At 47.9% G+C, this 20,791-nt stretch overlaps 1 protein-coding gene and 1 pseudogene across 2 annotated transcripts in view; one reads left to right on the top strand and one right to left on the bottom strand.

The window, feature by feature from the left end:
• The window catches only part of PIK3CB (phosphatidylinositol-4,5-bisphosphate 3-kinase catalytic subunit beta), a 187,817-nt gene extending 177,411 nt beyond the window's left edge, over window positions 1–10,406 (bottom strand). Inside the window, exon 1 of one of the 2 annotated variants that reach the window (XM_055295261.2) lies at window positions 10,132–10,406. The gene's annotated coding sequence lies outside the window, so the exon portion shown is untranslated. The remainder of the gene's footprint in view (window positions 1–10,131) is intronic. The other variant, XM_063610702.1, reaches the window with a different exon arrangement.
• On the top strand, window positions 216–3,089 carry LOC129491250 (elongation factor 1-alpha 1-like; annotated as a pseudogene).
• Window positions 10,407–20,791: the final 10,385 nt, after the last annotated feature.

The raw sequence follows: 20,791 nt of genomic DNA, 5'->3' as shown, positions 1-20,791 counted from the left end.
GGAGTTTGAGACCAGCCTGGGCAACATGGTGAAACACTGCCTCTACAAAATACCAAAAAAAAAAAAAAGTTAGCTGGGCATAACGGTGCATGCCTGTACTCCCAGCTACTTGGGGGGCTGGAAGGATCACTTGAACCTGGGGAGGTCAAGGCTGCAGTAGGCCACAATTGCACCACTGCACTCCAATCTGGGTGACAGAGTGAGACCCTGTCAAAAAAAGATTTGAGAAGGTAGCTGCAGAGATGGGAAAGGACTTCTTCAAGTATGCCTGGGTCTTGGATAAAATGAAAGCTGAGCATGAACATAGTATCACCATTGATATCTCCCTATGAAAATATGAGAATTGCAAGTATTACGTGACTATCATTGATGTTCCAGAAGACAGAGACTTTATCAATAACATGATTATAGGGACATCTCAGGCTGACTGTGCTGTTCTGATTGTTGCTGCTGGTGTTGGAGAATTTAAAGCTGGTATCTCCAAAAATGGGCAGACCTGTCAGCATGCCCTTCTGGCTTATAGGCTGAGTGTGAAGCAACTAATTGGTGTTAACAAAATGGATTCCACTGAGCCACCCTACAGCCAATAGAGATACGACGAAATCATTAAGGAAGTCAGCACTTACATTAAGAAAATTGGCTACAACCCCGACACAGTAGCATTTGTGCCAACTTCTGGTGGGAACAGTGACAACATGCTGAAGCCAACTGATAACATGCCTCGGTTCATGGGATAGAAACTCACCCATAAAGATGGTAATGCCAGGGGAACCATGCTGCTCGAAGCTCTGGACTGCATCCTACCACCAACTCATCCAACTGACAAACCCTTGCATCTGTCTCTCCAGTATGTCTACAAAACTGGTGATATTGGTACTGTGCCTATAGGCCAAGTGGAGACTGGTGTTCTCAAACCCGGAATGGCGGTCACCTTTGCTCCAGTCAATGTTAGAACTGAAGCAGTCTGTTGAAATGCACCATGAAGCTTTGGGTGAAGCTCTTCCTGCAGACAATGTGGACTTCAATGTCAAGAATATGTCTGTCAAAGATGTTCATCATGGCAACGTTGCTGGTGACAGCAAAAATGACCCACCAATGGAAGCAGCTGGCTTCACTGCTCAAATGATTATCCTGAACCATTCAGGCCAAATCAGTGCTGGCTATGCCACTGTACTGGATTGTCACACAGCTCACATTGCTTGAAAGTTTGCTGACCTGAAGGAAAAAGATTGATCACCATTCTAACAAGAAGCTGGAAGATGGCCCTAAATTCTTGAAGTCTGGTGATGCTGCCATAGTTGATATGGTTCCTGGCAAGCCAATGTATGTTGAGAGCTTCTAGAACTATCCTCCTATGGGTCATTTTGCTGCTTATGATATGAAACAGAGTTGCCGTGCCGTGGGTGTCATCAAAGCAGTGGACAAGAAGACTGCTGGAGCTGGCAAGGTCACCAAGTCTGCCCAGAAAACTCAGAAGGCTAAATGAATGTTATCCCTAATACCTGCCACCCGAGTCTTAATCAGTGGTGGAAGAACAGCCTCAGAAATGTTTGTTTCAATCAGCCATTTAGGTTTAATAGTAGATGACTGGTTAATGATAACAATGCACTGTAAACCCTTCAGAAGAAAAGGAGAATGTGTTACGGACCATTTGGGTTTTCTTTTTTTTTTTTTTTTTTTTGGCATGTGGCAGTTTTAAATTATTAACTTTTAAAATCAGTAGTTTTTAATGGAAACAACTGAACCAAAAATCGGTCACAGAATTTTGAAACCCATCAAAACAAAGTTTAATGAGAAAAAAAAAAGATACAGTAACTCTAAACCAAATATTTCAGAGCGTACATACACATACATTCTTACAACACACACACTCTCTCACACACATGTGCAATGGGAGGGTCTCAGATTCAAAAACTAAGTTATCTAATTAAACTAAAAATTCCTGGGCAGGTGCAGTGGCTTACGCCTGTGATCCCAGCACTTCGGGAGGCCAACGCAGGCGGATCACCTGAGGTCAGGAGTTCGGGACCAGCCTGACTGACACGGTAAAACCCCATCTCTACTAAAAATACAAAATTAGCTGGCCGTGGTGGTGGGCACCTGTAATCCCAGCTACTCGGGAGGCTGAGGCAGGAGAATCGCTTGAACCCAACAGGCAGAGGTTGCAATGAAGCCAGACTACACCATTGCACTCCAGCCTGGACAACAAAAGCAAAACTCGGGCAATAAATAAATAAATAAATAAATAAATATTCCTGATCTCTAAAAATACTAAATACGATTGAATACAGGATCAAACTACCACATCCTAAAACCAATCCCCTTCAGTCAAGACCAAAATTCAAAGCCTCAAAAGGGCAAAACAAGGTGGTTTTGTTTGGTTCCTTATTTTCAAAAAGACTAATGATCCAGGACACAGTGAACAAAATTCACACTCGTTTTTGTCATTAATTGCTTAATGTCTAAAGCCTTGGTCTTTTCAGGGGTAGAGCACCTTAATGAAGATTGAGAGAGTTAAGAATGCCTAATAGGAGGCTGGGTTCAGTGGCTCTAGCCTGTAATCAGAGCACTTTGGGAGGCCAAGGCAGGAGGACGGCTTGAGGCCAAGAGCGTGAGACCCAGCCTGGGCAACATAGGAAGAGCCTGTGTCTACCTAAGAAATTTTTTTTTGTTTTTTCAGTTAGCCAGGCAGGCATGGTGATATATGCCTATAGAACTATTAATAACCACTTAGGAGGCCGGTGTCGGTGCAGGAGGATCACTTGAGCACAGCAGTTCAAGGTTATGGTGAGCTACGATTGTGCCCCTGCACTCCAGCCTGGGTGACAGAGCCAGACCTGGTCTCTTCAAAAACAAAACAAAAAGGCCGGGCCCGGGGGCTCACACCTGTAATCCCAGCACTTTGGGCGGCCGAGGCAGGCGGATCACAAGGTCAGGAGATCGAGACCATCCTGGCTAACACCGTGAAACCCCATCTCTACTAAAAAAAATACCAAAAAAAATTAGCCGGGCGTGGTGGGGGCGCCTGTAATCCCAGCTACTCAGGAGGCTGAAGCAGGAACATGGCGTGAACCTGGGAGGCGGAGCTTGCAGTAAGCTGAGATCGCGCCACTGCACTCAGCCTGGGCGACAGAGCGAGACTCCGTCTCAAAAACAAAACAAAACAAAACAAAACAAAAAAAGGTACCTGATAGAATAATAACCCTAGGGTCTCTGGTTACTGTCTAATTTGCCCAAAACTGGAACCAAAAAAAAGGGGAAGTGTGTTCAGGATATACGTTGTACATTCAATCAAAAGATTTTAGAACTAATTTCATTCCTACATTTATTCATTCAACATTAATTAAATTTTCTTTTCTCTTTTTTTTTTTTTGAGACGGAGTCTCGCTCTATCGCCCAGGCTGGAGTGCGGTGGCACGATCTCGGCTCACTGTAAGCTCCGCCTCCCGGGTTCACGCCATTCTCTTGCCTCAGCCTTCCGAGTAGCTGGGATTACAGGTGCCCGCCACCACGCCCGGCTAATTTTTTGTATTTTTAGTAGAGACGGGGTTTCACAGTGTTCGCCAGGATGGTCTCGATCTCCTGACCTTGTGATCCGCCCGTCTCTGTCTCCCAAAATGCTGGGATTACAGGCGTGAGCCACAGCGCCCGGCCCATTAATTAAATTTTCCAGGCATTTTTCTGGTTCCTGAAAATACTCCAGGGAAGACAAGGTCCCTGCCATCATGGAGCTTACATTATATTGGAGGAAAAAGACCATAAATAAATGAACAATAAAATAAGCAAGCTGGGAGAGGTGAAATGTGCCTAAAGCTACTGGGGAGGCTGAGGCAGGAGGATCACTTGAGACCAGGAGTTCAAGGCTGTAGTGCCCTATGATACTACCTGTGAATGGCCACTGAACTCCAGCTTGGGCAACATAAGGAGACCCCGCCTCTAAAAAAATTTTTATCTTTTATTTTTTTTTTTTCTGAGATGGAGTTTCACTCTTGTTGCCCAAGCTGGAGTGCAATGGTGCAACTTGGCTCACTGCAACCTCCACCTCCCAGGTTCAAGTGATTCTCCTGCTTCAGCCTCCAGAATAGCTGGGATTACAGGCGCATGCCACCACACCAGGCTAATTTTTTTTTTTTTTTTTTTTTGTATGTTTAGTAGAGATGGGGTTTTGCCATGTTGGCCAGGCTGGTCTCAAACTCCTGACCTCAGGTGATCCGCCCACCTCGGCCTCCCAAAGTTCTGGGATTACAAGTGTGAGCCTCTGTGTCCAGCCAAATTTTTTTATTTATTTTTTTTTTAGCACTCAGATTATGACAGATAAAGGAAAATTTAATAAAAATAAATAAAGGCTGAGATGGGTGGATTGCTTCAGCCTAGGAATTCAAGACCCCTGAGCAACATAGCAAGATCCCATCTCTATTTTAAAAATAAAATAAAATAAAAATAAACAATAATTAGCTGACATGCAGATAAAGTTTGGATTTACTTCTTAGTGTAATGAGAATCCACTGGAACAGGAGAATAAGTAAAAATCACTCTGACTGCTGTGTGAAAAATAGAGTAAGAACAGAGGCAAGGAGACCAGTTAGGAAGGTACTACCCAGGAAGAACTGGGGTAGTGGGAATAAAAATAAAATGAAAATAAACATATGTGGGATATATTTTGGAGGTAAAATTTAGAGTGTGCTCAAGGATTAGCTGTGCGTACAGTGAGGGAGGATGAGGGAAAGGGATAAATTATATATAACCACTAGATTTTACACTCAAACAGGATGGGGAGTGGGGCAGAGGGGTGCTACGACATGAAAACTGCTAGGGTTAGCCGGGCGTGGTGGCATGTGCCTATAATCCCAGCTACTTGGGAGGCTAAGACAGGAGAATCTCTTGAACCCAGGAGGCAGAGGTTGCAGTGAGCCGAGATCGCACCACTGCACTCCAGCCTGGATGACTGAGCAAGACTCCGTCTGGCTTGGGGGGACCGGGCGGGGAGCAGGGAGCGGGGCGCGGCAGCGGGGGGTGGGGGGGGGCACGGCGGGAGGGCGGGGAGAAAAGAAAACTGCTGGCCAGGCTCGGTGGCTCCCGCCTGTAATCCCCAGCACTTTGGGAGGCCAAAGCGGGCGGATCACTTGAGCCCAGGAGTTCGACACCAGCCTGGCCAACATAGTGAAACCCCGTCTCTACTAAAAATACAAAAATTAGAGGGACATGGTGGTGGGTGCCTGTAATTACAGCTACTCGGGAGGCTGAAACAGGAGAATCGCTTGAAACCGGAAGGCAGAGGTTGCAGTGAGCCGAGATTGCGCCACTGCACTCCAGCCTGGGCAACAAGAGCGAAAGAAAGAAAAGAAAGAAGAAAGAAAGAAAAAGAAAGACAGAAAGAAAGAAAAGAAAGAGAAAGAAAGGAAAGAAGGAAGGAAGGAAAAGAAAGAAAGAAAAGAGAAAGAGAAAGGAGAAAGAAAAAAAGAAAGAAAAAAGAGAAAGAGAAAGAAAAAGAAAGAAAGAGAAAGAAAGAAAGAAAGAAAGAAAGAAAAAGAAAGAAGGAAAGAAAGAAAGAAAGAAAGAAAGAAAGAAAGAAAGAAAGAAAGAAAGAAAGAAAGAAAGAAAGAAAGAAAACTGCTAGGGAAGGAAGAGGAACGGGAATTAAGAGCTCCATGCGAACCCATTACATTGAAAGACGCCTAAAAACAGACAAAATGAAGATGTCATGTAGGCAGGCAGAAGACTGAAGTTCAGGACTGGAGATAAAAATCTGAGAGGCAACAGCAGTTGACAACAATTTACTTATTTTTAGTTTCTCTACTAAAAATAAATAAACCACAGAACAGGACAACATGAGATCATTCAGAAAGAGTATATACAGGTAGAGAAAGGAATAGGGACAGGCCGGAAGCCCTGGGGCATTAGAATGTTTTGAACTCAACAAGAGAAGGAAAAGTCAAAGAGAGTGAAGAGGAGGAAAGCCATAAAACTCGAGTATCCTAGAAGGTTCCTTTACATAATGTGATTTTCTAGTACACCACCACAACCACCCCCTGCCCACCACAGTCATCCAAATTCTATAAATAAAAAAACGGCTCCCAGGCGCGGTGGCTCGCCCCTGTAATCCTAGCACTTTGGGAGGACAAGGTGGGCGGATCACCTGAGGTTAGGAGTTTTAGACCAGTATGGCCAATATGGTGAAACCCTGTCTCTACTAAAAATACAAAAAAATTAGCCAGGCGTGGTGGCGCACGCCTTGTAATCCCAGCTACTCGGAGGCTGAGGCAGGATAATTCCTTGAACCCGGGAGGTGGGGGTTGCAGCCAGCCAAGATGGCGCCACCGCACTCCAGCCTGAAGGGCAGAGCACGACTCCATCTCAAAAAAACAAAACAAAACAAAAAATCAAAAGGAACAAGTCCAAGAGAATACACAAATAATAAAGCAGGAGTCGGGCACGGTGGATGACGCCTGTAATCCCAGCACTTTAGGAGGCCGAGACGGGCGGATCACGAGGTCAGGATATCAAGACTACCCTGATTAACATGGTGAAACCCCGTCTCTACTAAAAAAAAAAAATACAAAAAATTAGCCGGGCGTGGTGGCGGGCGCCTGTGGTCCCAGCTACTGGGGAGGCTGAGGCAGGAGAATGGCGTGAACCCGGGAGGCGGAGCTTGCAGTGAGCTGAGATCACGCCACTGCACTCCAGCCTGGGCGACAGAGCGAGACTCCGTCTCAAATAAAAAACATAACATAACATAACATAACATAAAAAATAGTGCTGGGCGCAGTGGCTCACGCCTGTAATCCCAGCACTTTGGGAGGCTGAGGCGTCTGGATCACCTGAGGTCAGGGGTTCAAGACCAGGCTGGCCAACATGGAGAAACCCCTAAAAATACAAAAAACTAGCTGGGCGTGGTGGTGGGCGCCTGTAATCCCAGCTACTTGGGAGGCTGCGGCAAGAGAATTGCTTGAACCCGGGAGGCGGAGGTTGCAGTGAGCCGAGATCACGCATTGCACTCCAGCCTGGGCAACAAGAGCAAAACTCAGTCTATAAATAAATAAATAAAAATAAAATAAAAAATAAAAATAAATAAATAATTTATTTATTGGGGCCAGGCACGGTGGCTGACGCCTGTAATCCCAGCACTTTGGGAGGCAAGGCGGGAGGATCACGAGGTCAAAAGATTGAGAACATCCTGGCTAACATGGTGAAACCCCAGTTTACTAAAAATACAAAAATTAGTGGGGCATGGTGGTGTGCACCTGTAGTCCCAGCTAATTTGGAGGCTGAGGCAGGAGAATCGCTTGAACCCTGGAGGTCACAGTGAGCGGAGATCGTGCCATTGCACTCCAGCCTGGCGACAGAGTGAGACTCCACCTCAAAACAAACAAACACATAAAACAGAGGCCCATAAGACTGGGTAACATTCCCATAGCCCCAGCTGTTTTTACCCAGGTTAAGGCCTAAAACCAAGAGGTGACTTCTGACTCCCAGCCTTTTCACAGTGGCTAGCAGTAGTTCTACTGTTGAGTTCAACAGTCTAAGCTAGACAACCAGGAAAACCTCAAGAAAGAATGTAATTTAGACTACAGTGTTCATTTTTCACTTTTTTCCATATAGTTGGCTGACATTCACAAAGCAAGTTGAAGCAAAAGCCTTTATGGATGAGTCTCTAAGAACACCAAGAAAGACAGGCAAGAGGTGCAAAATGACAAATCAAAACCCAACTTGATTTTCAACACTTCTAAAAAACACTCCGAAGGTGGTGGACTCAAGGTGTGAATCAGGGGTGTAAATTAGATTTTTGTTTCTTGAGTCATTTTGGCTTTAGTGAATACGATTCCAGTTTAAACCTTTAAGATTTTTACTTTCGGCCGGTCGTGGTGGTTCATGCCTGTAATCCCAGCATTTTGGGAGGCTCAGGCTGGTGGATCATTTGAGCCCAGGAGATCAAGACCAGCCTGGCCAACATGGCGAAACCCCCTCTCTACCAAAAATACAAAGATTGGGCTGGGCGCGGTGGCTTCCGCCTGTAATCCCAGCAGTTTGGGGGGCCGAGGCAGGCTGAGGTTGGGAGTTCGAGACCACCCTGACCAACATGGAGAAACCCCGTCTCTACCAAAAAAAATACAAAATTAGCCGCGTGTGGTGGCACATGCCTGTAATCCCAACTACTCGGGAGGCTATGGCAGGAGAATCGCTTGAACCCGGGAGGCGGAGGTTGCGGTGAGCCGGAGATCGCGTCATTGCACTGCAGCCTGGACAACAAAAGCGAAACTCCGTCTCAGAAAAAAAAAAAAAAAAGAAAGAAAGATTGGCCAGGCGTGGTGGCACGCCCCTGTAGTCTCAGCTACTAGGGAGGCTGAGGCAGGAGGATCGCTTGAACCCAGGAGGCAGAGGTTGCCGTGAGCCAAGATGGCGACATTGCACTCCAGCCTGGGCGACAGACCCAGACCCTGTCTCAAAAAACAACAATAATTAAAAAAAAAAAAAAAAAAAAAGAAGCAAGATTCGGTCTCAAAAAGATTTTTATTTTTGAGACAGGGTATCGCTCTGTCGCCCAGGCTTGAGTCCAGTGGTGCCATCTCGGCTCACTGCAACCTCTGCCTCCCGGGTTCAAGGGATTCTCCTGCCTCAGCCTCCCAAGTAGCTGGGATTACAAGCGCCCGCCACCACGCCCTGCTAATTTTTGTGTTTTTGGTAGAGGCGGGGTTTCATCATGTTGCTCGGGCTGGTGTCAAACTCCTGGAATCAAGTGATCCGCCCGCCTCAGCCTCCCAAAGTGCTGGGATTATAGGCGTGAGCCAACGCACCCGGTCAGAAAAAAGACTTTGCTTTCTCCCATACCTGCATTCTGAAACTGGGTTAAGATCCTTATCTGACCACCCTTTCCTGTGCTACATTATTATGACTTAAACAGTTCTGCTTTTACCATAAAATCTTACAATGTGCATAAAAATCACCAAATGATTAATGAACTGCTGAGACCTCTGACTCGTTGGAGATAATTTTATTACGAATCATATCTCCAAACTTCCATTCAGTACTTCAAAATAAGTACTCATCTTATTTAATTATCATGACTTCACCAGACAGTCACACTGCCCACAATGATGTTTACAAAAGCACTTGTCACTCCCTTTGGATGTAGCAATGCAGAAAAAAGAGTCTGTTTCCATACTCTTCGTGTGTTTATACTCTGTAACAAGTGGCAGAGTTCAAGTGTCACTTGAGATGAAACAGCAAAGCACTTCAAGTTTATGTCCCACCATCTTTCATCCTAAGCGAATCCCGAATTTGCTCGGTTTCATTTCAGCAGTAATTCCCACTCAGTACCTGAGACCGGTTTCCAATTCAGCCCCCGCGGGAAAAGAGACTGCAGGATTCTATTAAGAGACTATAGGATTCTATTTTGGCCACTGCGAGGTAACAGGCTCCAATATTAAGCAACTCCAGTATCGGTTATTGCAACACCAGAGCAGATCGGAAATAAATGTGCCCCCAAACGCACGCCAGCAGCCGGGAATTAGCAATAGCTAACACGAGATGCTGCAGCAGGGGTATCATTTACTTAGCACTTGTTCAGTTATGCCTAACCTCACAACAACCCTATGGTGTATGTATTATTATTTCCATTTAACACATCAGGAAATTTTGGCCCAAGGCCCCAGGACTGGTCAGCAGCGGCGCTGGGATTCGAAAACATGTCCGTAACCTAATAACCCTGGGTCCACGCCTCTGAAATATACTTCTGCGCAAAAAGGCACCTGAGGGTCGGGAAGTTCCGCAGGTGTCCGCATAGACGCGGGACGCGAGGACGCCGTCTCTCCACAGAGACGCCCCTCAGGAACGGGACCCAAAGCGACAGTAGCCCGGGACGCCCGGCAGCGTCTCTGCCGCCCGGGGGCCCCGGGGCGCCACTCACCTTGGAGAGCCCCGGGCGGGCCGCAACCAAGCCAGATGCCCCCACCGGCCGGTAGGCGGTTATCCTCCAAGCTGGCAGGAAGCGCGGTGCGACCACAAGGGTCGCCAGCGCCGCAGGTAGCGGCAAGCTAGAGCGCACCGCCAGCCCGCCCGGGGGCACCGCAGCCAGCGCCACGACCCAGCCGCCCCTCAGCCGCGCCGCATCCGGGTCGAGGCCGCCGCACTCACCTGCCTGGCGCTCCGCCGCCGCCGCCTGCTACTATTCCAAGTGCGCAGTCAGCAACCCAGGCCGCCGCAACCGCTCCGTTCCGGTGCCCCCATCCCTGCCTCTCTCGATCACCTTCCGCCTGCCCCGCGTAGCACTACACTCGCCCGCTCCCCACTGCCATGGCCCGCTCCACCGCAGCAGCCGCACAGGCCGACAGAGCACGCGCGCGCCGCCGCCGTACCCGCGCCCGTGTGCGCGCGCGCGAGTCTCTCAGGCCGGCATCCCAGCAGCCCCCGCCCCGCCCTGCGCCGCCCTCGGGCCAATCCCGGGCCCCGCGGTGGCGGCGGCGGCGGCGGCGGCAGCTGGGCTGGCAGGACGTGGGGAGAGGCCTCACTGCGGATTCCTCTCCCGTTGCCAGCCCGGCTGCGACGCTGCTGCACGGCCTTTCCTAACTCTCTTTGCGTCTCCCAGAGGACTGCGGAATAGGGAATCCCTGGCAAGCCGCCTTCAAGAGAGACCCATCACCCGCTGCGGCCTCCATAACCTCCTCCCGAGAGATTCCGCTGTTCCTAGGTGCCTTGCTGGCCTTTTCTTCCCAGCCCTTCTCCCTGTTCTGCGACATGGACTGACTCCTGAATTCTTGGACGCAGCACTTATTTTTTTCCCGCTACCCGTCTCCGTCTTTCACTCCCTTTGTGAGGATAGGGCGCTAGCTCGGCTGCCTCACAGCTGGCCCTTCAGTCCCTACACTGTGAATGGTTGTTTCAAGGGAAACGTCCACCCTTTCAAGCCCAAGATTCTTGTTCTTCAATTTTGCAATAACAACACCTAACATTTGTCTGCAGAGACTTAAACTTTACCCCTTTTTGCCTACCTTGTCTCCTGTTACCTTTGACCCCAACCACGAAATATCACAGTCCTCTTTCTAGTGGGACACTTGAATTTTACTTACTGAAAACCAACATTTTAACTCACTCCAAAGCTAGTATATTCTAACGTAATGCTCCTATATTGCCCTGGACAAATAGTTGAGTAGTCAGGGATAAAATCTAGAAATACAACATAATAAAAAGCAAACGTGACAAATCAGTTAAGTGACAAACCAATAGTTTATTTGTGAAATGATCCTAGTTTTTTTATTTTTTATTTATTTATTTATTTTGAATCAGAGTTACGCTACTGTTGCCCAGGCTGGTGTGCAATGGCGCGATCTTGGCTCACTGCAACTCCGCCTCCCTGGGTCAAGCGATTCTCCTGCCTCAGCCTTCCTGAGGACTACAGGCATGCGCCACCACGGCTGGCTAATTTTGTATTTTTAGTAGAGATGGGGTTTCTCCACGTTGGTCAGGCTGGTCTCGAACTCCTGACCTCAGGTGATCCGCCCGCCTCGGTCTCCTAAAGTGCTGGGATTACAGACATGAGCCACCGTGCCCGGCCAATGATCCTGGTTTTATTTATTTTTATTTTTTTTTTTTTTTTGAGACGGAGTCTTGCTCTGTCGCCCAGGCTGGAGTGCAGTGGCGCAATCTCGGCTCACTGCAAGCTCCACCTCCCGGGTTCACGCCATTCTCCTGCCTCAGCCTCTCTGAGTAGCTGGGACTACAGGCGCCCGCCACCACGCCCGGCTAATTTTTTGTATTTTTGGTAGAGACGGGGTTTCACTGTGGTCTCGATCTCCTGACCTCGTGATCCACCCGCCTCGGCCTCCCAAAGTGCTGGGATTACAAGCGTGAGCCACCGCGCCCGGCCTGATCCTGGTTTTAATTGACTTTCGATTTAAAGCAAGAACATTTAAAAATAAATTCCAGAAGAGGCTGTAATATCAACACTTTGGGAGGCCGAGGTGGGCAGATCACTTGAGCCCAGGAGTTCAAACCCAGCCTGGGCAATATAGCGAGACTGACAAAAATGATGTGAGTGTGGTGATGTGCATCTGTTGTCCCAGCTACTTGGGAGACTGAGGTGGGAGGATCATATGAACCCGGGAAGTCGAGGCTGGTGTGACTCGAGATAGCACGGTAGCACCACTGCACTCCAGCCGAGGAAATAGAGCAAGACCCTGTCTAGGAAAAAAAAAAAAAAAAAAACCAGAAGAATTAAAAAATATAAAAATTTACGAAACAGAAATTTAAGAGGAAACAAAAAAATTTTTTTTGAGACAGAGTCTCATTCTGTTGCCCAGGCTGGAGTGCAGTGGCACCATCTCAGCTCATGGCAACCTCCACCTCCCTAGTTCAAGCAATTCTCTTGCCTCAGCCTCCAGAGTAGCTGAGATTACAGGCACCCGCCACCACACACGCCTAATTTTTTTTTTCTTTTTTTGAGACGGAGTCTTGCTCTGTCGCCAGGCTGTAGTACAGTGGCACGATCTCGGCTCACTGCAACCTCTGCCTCCTGAGTTCAAGGGATTCCCCTGCCTCAGCCTCCCAAGTAGCTGAGACTACAGGTGCGCACCACCACGCCCGGCTAATTTTTTGTTTTTTAGTAGAGACAGGATTTCACTGTGTTGGCCAGGATGGTCTGCATCTCTTGACTTCGTGATCTGCTCGCCTCAGCCTCCCAAAAGTGCTGTGATTACTGGCCAGTGAGGCAGAAATTTTAAGCAAGACAGGAAGCCCAGAACCATTATAGAAAAAAGAAAAATATTTGCCTATATAAATATTTTGAAGGTTTTGCATGACCTCACAGTGACAAGTTTTGAAAAAGAAAAAACACAATAGGTTGGGCATGATGGCTCACGCCTGTAATCCCAACACTTTGGGAGGCCGAGGCAGGTGCATCATCTGAGGCCGAGAGTTTGAGACCAGCCTGGCCAATATGGTGAAACCTCATCTCTACTAAAAATACAAAAATTAGCCGGGCGTGGTGGTGCAGGCCTGTGATCCCAGCTACTCTAGAGGCTGAGGTGGGAGAATCACTTGAACCCAGGAGGCAGAGGTTGCAGTGAGCTGAGATTATGCCATTGTACTCCAGCCTGGACAACAGAGCAAGACTCTGTCCCAAAAATAAATAAATAAATAACAGAAATGCATGGCCAGGTGCTGTGGCTCACTCCTGTAATCCCAGCACTTTGGGAGGCCAAAGCGGGCAGATCACCTGAGGTCAGGAGTTCGAGACCAGCCTGACCAATATGGTGAAACCCCGTCACTACTAAAAATACAAAAATTATCTGGCCATGGTGGCAGGCACTTGTAGCGCCAACTACTCGGGAGGCTGAGACAGAATTGTTTGAACCTGGGAGACGAAGGTTGCAGTGAGCCGAGATAGTGCCACTGCACTCCAGCCTGGGTGACAGAGCTAGACTCCATCTCAAAAACAGAAAACATTAATTAATTAACTAATTAAATTAAAATCCATTTATAGAACCTCTTTTATGTTAGAGATATAATGTGTTGGTCAGGTGTGGTGGCTCACATCTGCAATCCTAGCACTTTGGGGGCCAAAGCAGGTGGATCCCTTGAGCAATTTTTTTTATTTTTATTTTTGAAAAAAGATATAATGTGTTTGCCATATTTTTCTGCAGTTCTATTCCATCTATTGTGTTTTTTCTTTTTCTTTTTTTTTTTTTTTTTTTTTTTGAGTTAGAGTCTCACTCTGTTGCCAGGCTGGAGTGCAGTGGCGTGATCTCGGCTCTCTGCAACCTCCACCTGCCGAGTTCAAGCGATTCTCCTGCCTCAGCCTCCCGAGTAGCTAGGACTAAAGGGGCGCACCACCATGCCCAGCTACTTTTTTTTTTTTTTTTTTTTTTTTTTTTTTAGTAGAGACAGGGTTTCACCATGTTGGCCAGGATGGTCTCAATCTCTTGACCTCGTGATCTGCCCGCCTCGGCCTCCCGAAGTGCTGGGATTACAGGCATGAGCCACTGCACCAGGCCTTATGTTTCTTTTTCTTTTCTTTTCTTTTTTCTCTTTTCTTTTGTTTTCTTTTCTTTTGAGATAGAGTCTCACTCTGTCAACCAGGCTGGAGTGCAGTGGCATGATCTTGGCTCACTGCAACCTCCTCCTCCTGAGTTCAATCGATTCTCATGCCTCAGCCTCCAGAGTACCTGGGACTACAGGCCCACACCACCACACCCAGCTAATTTTGTTTTTATATTTTGTACAGATAGCGTCTCACTATGTTGGCCAGGCTGATCTTGAACGCCTGGGCTCAAGCAATCCACCCACCTCAGCTTCCCAAAATGCTGGGATTATAGGCATGAGTCACCATGGCCAGAAATAAGAATCTCTTTTTTTCCTTTTTTTTTTTTTTTTGATACGGGGTCTTGCTCTGTCACCAGGCTGGAGTGCAGTGGCGTGATCTCAGATTACTGCAACCTCCGCCTCCTGGGTTCAAGTGATATCCTGACTCAGCCTCCCGAGTAGCTGGGACTACAGGCGCACGCCACCACATCCGGCTAATTTTCGTATTTTTAGTAGAGACGGGGTTTCACCATATTAGCCAGGCTGGTCTGGAACTCCTGACCTCGTGATCACCTGCCTCAGCCTCCCAAAGTGCTGCAATTACAGGTGTGAGCCCCCGTGCCCAGCTGCTTATTTTTTTTTTCCTGAGGGACAGTCTTGCTCTGTTGCCCAGAAGTGCAATGGTGCAATCTCTGCTGCTCACTGCAACCTCCACCTCCTGAGTTCAAGCGATTCTCCCGCCTCAGCCCCCCGAGTAGCTGAGATTACAGTCACCTGACACCATGCCCGGCTAATTTTTATATTTTTTTAGATTCGGGGGTTTCATCATGTTGGCCAGGCTGGTCTTAAACTCCTGACCTCAGGTGATCTGCCTGCCTCGGCCTCCCAAAGTAGTGGGATTACGGGTGTGAGCCACCGCACCCAGCCAACAATAAGAAACTTGAGAGATGAGATCATCCTGGATGTAGGATGGGTCCAAACCCAATGGCAAGTGTCCTTATAAGAGAAGGGCAAAGAGAGATATGACACAGAGAAACATAGAGAAGAGGGTAATGTGAAGAACGAGGCAAAAGTTGGAGAACACCAAAGATTGCTGCCTCTGTTTCTCCGCTTCCTCAACTGCCTTCAAAAATCAGCACAAAGGGCTGGGCGCAGTGGCTCATGCCTGTAATCCCAGCACTTTGGGAGGCCAAGGTGGGCAGATCACCTGAGGTCAGGAGTTCAAGATCAGCCTGGTCAACATGGAGAAACCCCATCTCTACAAGAATACAAAAATTAGCCGGGCATGATGGCAGGTGCCTGTAATCCCAGCTACTTGGGAGGCTGAGGTGGGAGAATCGCTTGACCCTGGGAGGTGGAGGTTGTAGTGAGCCGAGATCACGCCACTGCACTCCAGCTTGAGCAACACAGCAAGACTCTTTTTAAAAAAAAAAAAAAAAATTAGCACAAGGCTGGGCGCAGTGGCTCATGCCTGTAATCCCAGCACTTTGTGAGGCTGAGGCGGGCAGATCACCTGAGGTCAGAAGTTCGACACCAGCCTGGCCAACATAGCGAAACCCCATCTCTACCAAAAATACAAAAATTAGGCGGGCATGGTGGCGCACGCCTGTAATCCCAGCTACTCAGGAAGCTGAGGCAGGAGAATCGTTTGAACCCAGGAGGCAGTGGTTGAAGTGACCTGAGATCGGGCTGATGCACTCCAGCCTGGATGACAGAGTGAGGCTCCATCTTTAAAAAAAAAAAAAAAATGACCCAGTCACATGTGCCAAGGCCATCAATCTTGGGAGGGAAAGGACAGAAAGTAAAAAGCAGATGGAGAACAGAGGGGAAGAGGGAAGGGTGAGCAGTAGCCACTTAAAAGACAAATTCTGCAATAGAAAATTAAACTTAAGGACCAGATGAGAGGGCAGTGACATTGGAGGGGGAGGGTGAAGCAAAAACCACTTTTGAATTTCTGTCTTTTCTTCAGGCAAAGTAATTTCACAAATGCGTGATTACTAATATCACTTATAAATATAGAATGTTTATGCGGCTTTAAAAGGGCTATCTGGGGACAGGGCACAATGGCTCACACCTGTAATCTCAACACTTTGGGAGCCACAGGCAGGATGATCTTTCGAGGCCAGGATTTCAAGACCAGCCTGACCTTGAACTTGAAACAGAACTAGAACCTGTCTTTTTTTTTTTTTTTTTTCGGAGACAGAGTCTCTCACTGTGTCACCCAGGCTGGAGTGCAGTGCCATGATCTGGGCTCACTGCAACCTCTGCCTCCCAGGTTCAAGCCATTGTCCTGCCTCAGCCACCTGAGTAGCTGGGAGTACAGACCACGTCCGGCTAATTTTTTCTGTATTTTTAGTAGGGGCGGGGTTTCACCATGTTGCCCAGGCTGGTCTTGAACTCCTGACCTCAGGTGATCAACCTCCCAAAGTGCTGAAATTACAGACACAAGCTGCAAACCCCAGCCTTTTTTTTTTTGAGACGGAGTCTTGCTCTGTCACCCAGGCTGCAGTGCAGTGGCGCCATCTTGGCTCACTGTAACCTCCACCTCCCAGGTTCAAGCAATTCTCCTACCTCAGCCTCCTGAGTAGAGTAGCTGGGATTACAGCCACGTGCCACCACACCTGGCTAATTTTTGTATTTTTAGTAGAGACAGGGTTTCACTATGTTGGCCAGGTTGGTCTCGAACTCCTGACTTCAAGTGGTCCGTCCACTCCAGCCTCCCAAAGTGCTGGGATTACAGGCATGAGCCACTATGCCTGGCCGACCCTCTGTTTACAAAAAAAAAAAAAACGTTTTTAATTAGCTGAGTGTAGTGACATATGCCTGTAGTCCCAGCTACTAGGGATGGATAGCTTGAGCCCGGGAGTTTGACGCTGCAGTGAGCTATGATCACGCCACTGCATTCTAGCCTGGATGACAGAGCAAGACCTGTTACAAACAAACAAACAAACAACAACAACAAAAAAAAGGGCTATCTGGGCCGGGTGTGGTGGCCCGTGCCCGTAATCCCAGAACTTTGCAGGGCCAAGGCAGGTGGATCACTTGAGGCCAGGAGTTTGAGACCAGCCTGGCCAACATGGTGAAACCCCTTTTCTATCAAAAAAATACAAAAAATTAGCTGGGCGCGTTTGTGGGTATCTGTAGTCCCAGCTACTTGGGAGGCTGAGGCACGAGAATTGATTGAACCCAGGAGCAGTGGTTGGAGTAAGCCAAGATCCTGCCACTGCATGCCTGGGTGACAGATTGAGACTTTGCGTCAAAAAAAAGGGGGGGCTATCTGGGATCAAACTATCCAGTCTCCTCATATTTGTCTTTTATCTACTGCCTCCCCAGGAACGAGATTAGTGCCTGACAAATAGTAGATGCTTAGTAAATATTCCTTTTTTTTTTTTTTTTTTTGAAACAGAGTCTTGTTCTGTTGCCTAGGCTGGAGTGCAGTGGAGTGACCTCGGCTCACCGCAACCTCCACATCCCAGATTCTAGCTATTCTCCTGCCTCAGCCTCCCGAGTGGCTGAGATTACAGGCGTCTGCCACTATGCCTGGCTAATTTTTTGTATTTTTAGTAGAGACGGGGTTTCACCATGTTGGCCAGGCTGGTCTCGAACTCCTGACATTGTGATTCACCTGCCTCAGCTTCCCAAAGTGCTGGGATTACAGGCGTGAGCCACCGCGCCCAGCTAATATTTTTTTTTTGAGATAGTGTTTCATTCTGTCGCCCAGGCAGGAATCCAGTGGAATGATCACATCTCACTGCAGCCTCAACCTTTTGGGCTCAAGCCTTCCACCTCAGCCTCCAAAGTAGCTGGGACCACAGGCACACACCACCACACTTGGCAAAAAAATTTTTTTTTTTTTTTGTAGAGACAAAGTCTCCCTATGTTGCCCAGGATGGTCTTGAGCTCCTGGGCTCAAGTGAACCTCCCACCTTGGCTTCCCAAAGTGTTGGGATTACAGGCGTGAGCTACCGTGCGTGGCAGCAAATATTCTTGAATGAATAAGTATTTTTAGATACAGAGTCTTGCTCTGATGCCCAGGCTGGAGTGCAGTGGCGTGATCATGGCTCACTGGAGCTTCAACTTCTGGGGCTCAAGCAATCCTCCCACCTGAACCTCTCGAGTAGCTGGGACCACAGGTACATGCCACAACGTCTGTCTAATTATGTTTATTTTTTGTAGAGACAGGGTCTCACCATGTTGACCAGGCTAGTCTCAAACTCCTGGGCTCAAGTGATCCTCCCACCTTGGCCTCCCAAAGGGCTGGGATTACAGGCATTAGCCATCATACCTGGCCGAATGAAATTTTTTTTTTTTTTTTTTTGAGACAGAGTCTCGCTCTGTTGCCCAGGCTGGAGTGCAGTGGTGCAATCTCGGCTCACTGCAAGCTCCGCCTCCCGGATTCACACCATTCTCTTGCCTCAGCCTCCCGAGTAGCTGGGACTACAGGTACCCGCCACCACACCCGGCTAATTTTTTTCTATTCTTAGTAGAGGCAAGGTTTCACCATGGTCTCGATCTCCTGACCTCGTGATCCGCCCGCCTCGGCCTCCCAAAGTGCTAGGATTACAGGTGTAAGCCACCATGCCCCTGAATGAATTTTTTATAGCTGAGGAAAACTGAGGCCCACAGGAGTTAACAGGCTCACTCAAGGTCACAGAGCCAGCTGGTACACAAATGTTTCAGGCTCCTAACTTTGCTGAAATGCCTGCCAGTTGCTCCTCATGACTGGCCAAAATAGCCTTGCCATGCACCTTGGGTTCCCAAGTACTGATTATATCAACATTCTCAAACAAGAGGAATATTCTCTAGGAATACTGAGGAACCATTCCTGGGCTGCTGGGATGGATAGAATCTTGGTAGGTTTGTGAGAAGAATCAAAGAGCACTTTTATAGGAGCTGGAGGGAAGATTTATCCTGCCTGGTGACATCCTTCCTGACTTCTTCCCTCCGGAATATTGACTCTGTGGCTGAAGGCCTGGGAGGATTTGGGCTCAGCTTGTGAAATCTTCCCTACCAACCCTCCATGATCCAAGCCACATCTGCCTTATTATCTTAGCCAACCCATCTTCAAGGCCTCAGCTTCAATTTCACTTCCTCCTGATCGCTGGCCTCCCCATGCTTCTTTAGGGACCAGTAATCCACTATGAGACTCTCACTTCACTGTTGAGAAATGACTGGTTTTCCTGCCTGTCTCTCAGTGGGTTTCAAGCAACTTGAGGGCTGGAATGCTCCCCTATATATGGCCAGGTCCAAGCACGAATGGTCTCACTTGCTATGTCGCCTGGCTGGATGGATTTGAACTCCTGGGCTCAAGCAAATCTCCTGTCCTAGCTTCCAAAGTAGTTGGAACTACAGGTGCATGCTAATGTGCCCAGTAAGGCTTTCTTTTGAAAAACAAATTACTCTCCTCTATGTACTTTTTTTTGTTTGTTTGTTTAGAGAGAGAGAAAGGGTCTTGCTCTGTCATCCAGGCTCACTGCAGCCTCAACCTCCCAGGCTCAACTGATCCTCCCAGCCTAGCCTCCTGAATAGCTAGGACCACAGTCACATGCCAACACGCCCCCAGCTAATTTTTTCTTTCTTTCTTTTTTTTTTTGAAACGGATGAAACAGAGTCTTGCTTTTTCACCAGGTTGAAGTGCAGTGGCCCAATCTCAACTCAGTGCAAACTCCGCCTTTCGGGTTCAAGCGATTCTCCTGTCTCAGCCTCACGAGTAGCTAGGATTACAGGCACCTGCCACCATGCCTGGCTAATTTTTGTATTTTCAGTAGAGATGAGGTTTCTCCATGTTGGCCAGGCTGGTCTCAAACTCCTGAGCTCAAGCACTCCACCCACCTCAGCCTCCCAAAGTGCTGGGATTACAGGCCTCTATGTGCATTTTTATCCATGATTTTTAGGAAAGAGTTCGGTGTTCAGCTACACCAGTGTACAATTTGCAGGGCTAGAAGCTGTAGGAAATAAGAAGGACATTCTGAAAACAGGGAAGACCCCAGGTGTGGTGGCTCAAGCCTGTAATCCTAGAACTAAAGGAGGAGGCCAAGGCAGGAGGATCACTTGAGCTCAGGAGTTCCATATCAGCCTAGGCAACATAGTAAGACCTCGTCTCTATAAAATATTTTAAAATATAAAAAAAAGAAAAGGAGGAAAAAGCCAGGCATTGGGACTCAGGGGGACTCGACATATTCTCCTGGAATGCAAACTAAGAGATATATAATGTTTTGAAGGAAAATTTGATAAAACACACATACACACACACACAAATATATATATATGTGTATTACATTTATATACACCACACACATAAAGAGGAGAGAGATTATAGCTGAATTATGTGATATTATGCAACTTTAAAAAGAATAAGGCGGCTGGGCACGGTGGCTCACGCTTGTAATCCCAGTACTTCGGGTGGCTGAGGAGGGCGAATCACGAGGTCAGCAGTTCAAGACCAGCCTGACCAACATAGTGAAACCCCATCTCTACTACAAATTCAAAAATTAGCTGGGCGTGGTGGCGCATGCCTGTAATCTCAACTACTTGAGAGGCTGAGGCAGGGGAACAGCTTGAACCCGGGAGGCGGAAGGTTGCGGTGAGCCGAGACCGCGCCACCGCACTCCAGCCTGGGCAACAGGGCAAGACTCCGTCTCAAAAAAAAAAAAAGAAGGCACTGATCTGAAACAATCTCTAAAATATTGTTTAGTGAAATCGGTAAGATGCAGAACAGTAAAGAAAGCTGCCGTAGATTATCATCAGAAAAACACAAGAAAGGGGCCGGGCGGGCGGC

This window comes from Symphalangus syndactylus, chromosome 10, assembly GCF_028878055.3.
Source record: "Symphalangus syndactylus isolate Jambi chromosome 10, NHGRI_mSymSyn1-v2.1_pri, whole genome shotgun sequence".
NCBI lineage: Eukaryota > Metazoa > Chordata > Mammalia > Primates > Hylobatidae > Symphalangus > Symphalangus syndactylus.
Note: the sequence above shows the minus strand (reverse complement) of the source record. Positions and strands in the feature narration are given on the sequence as shown.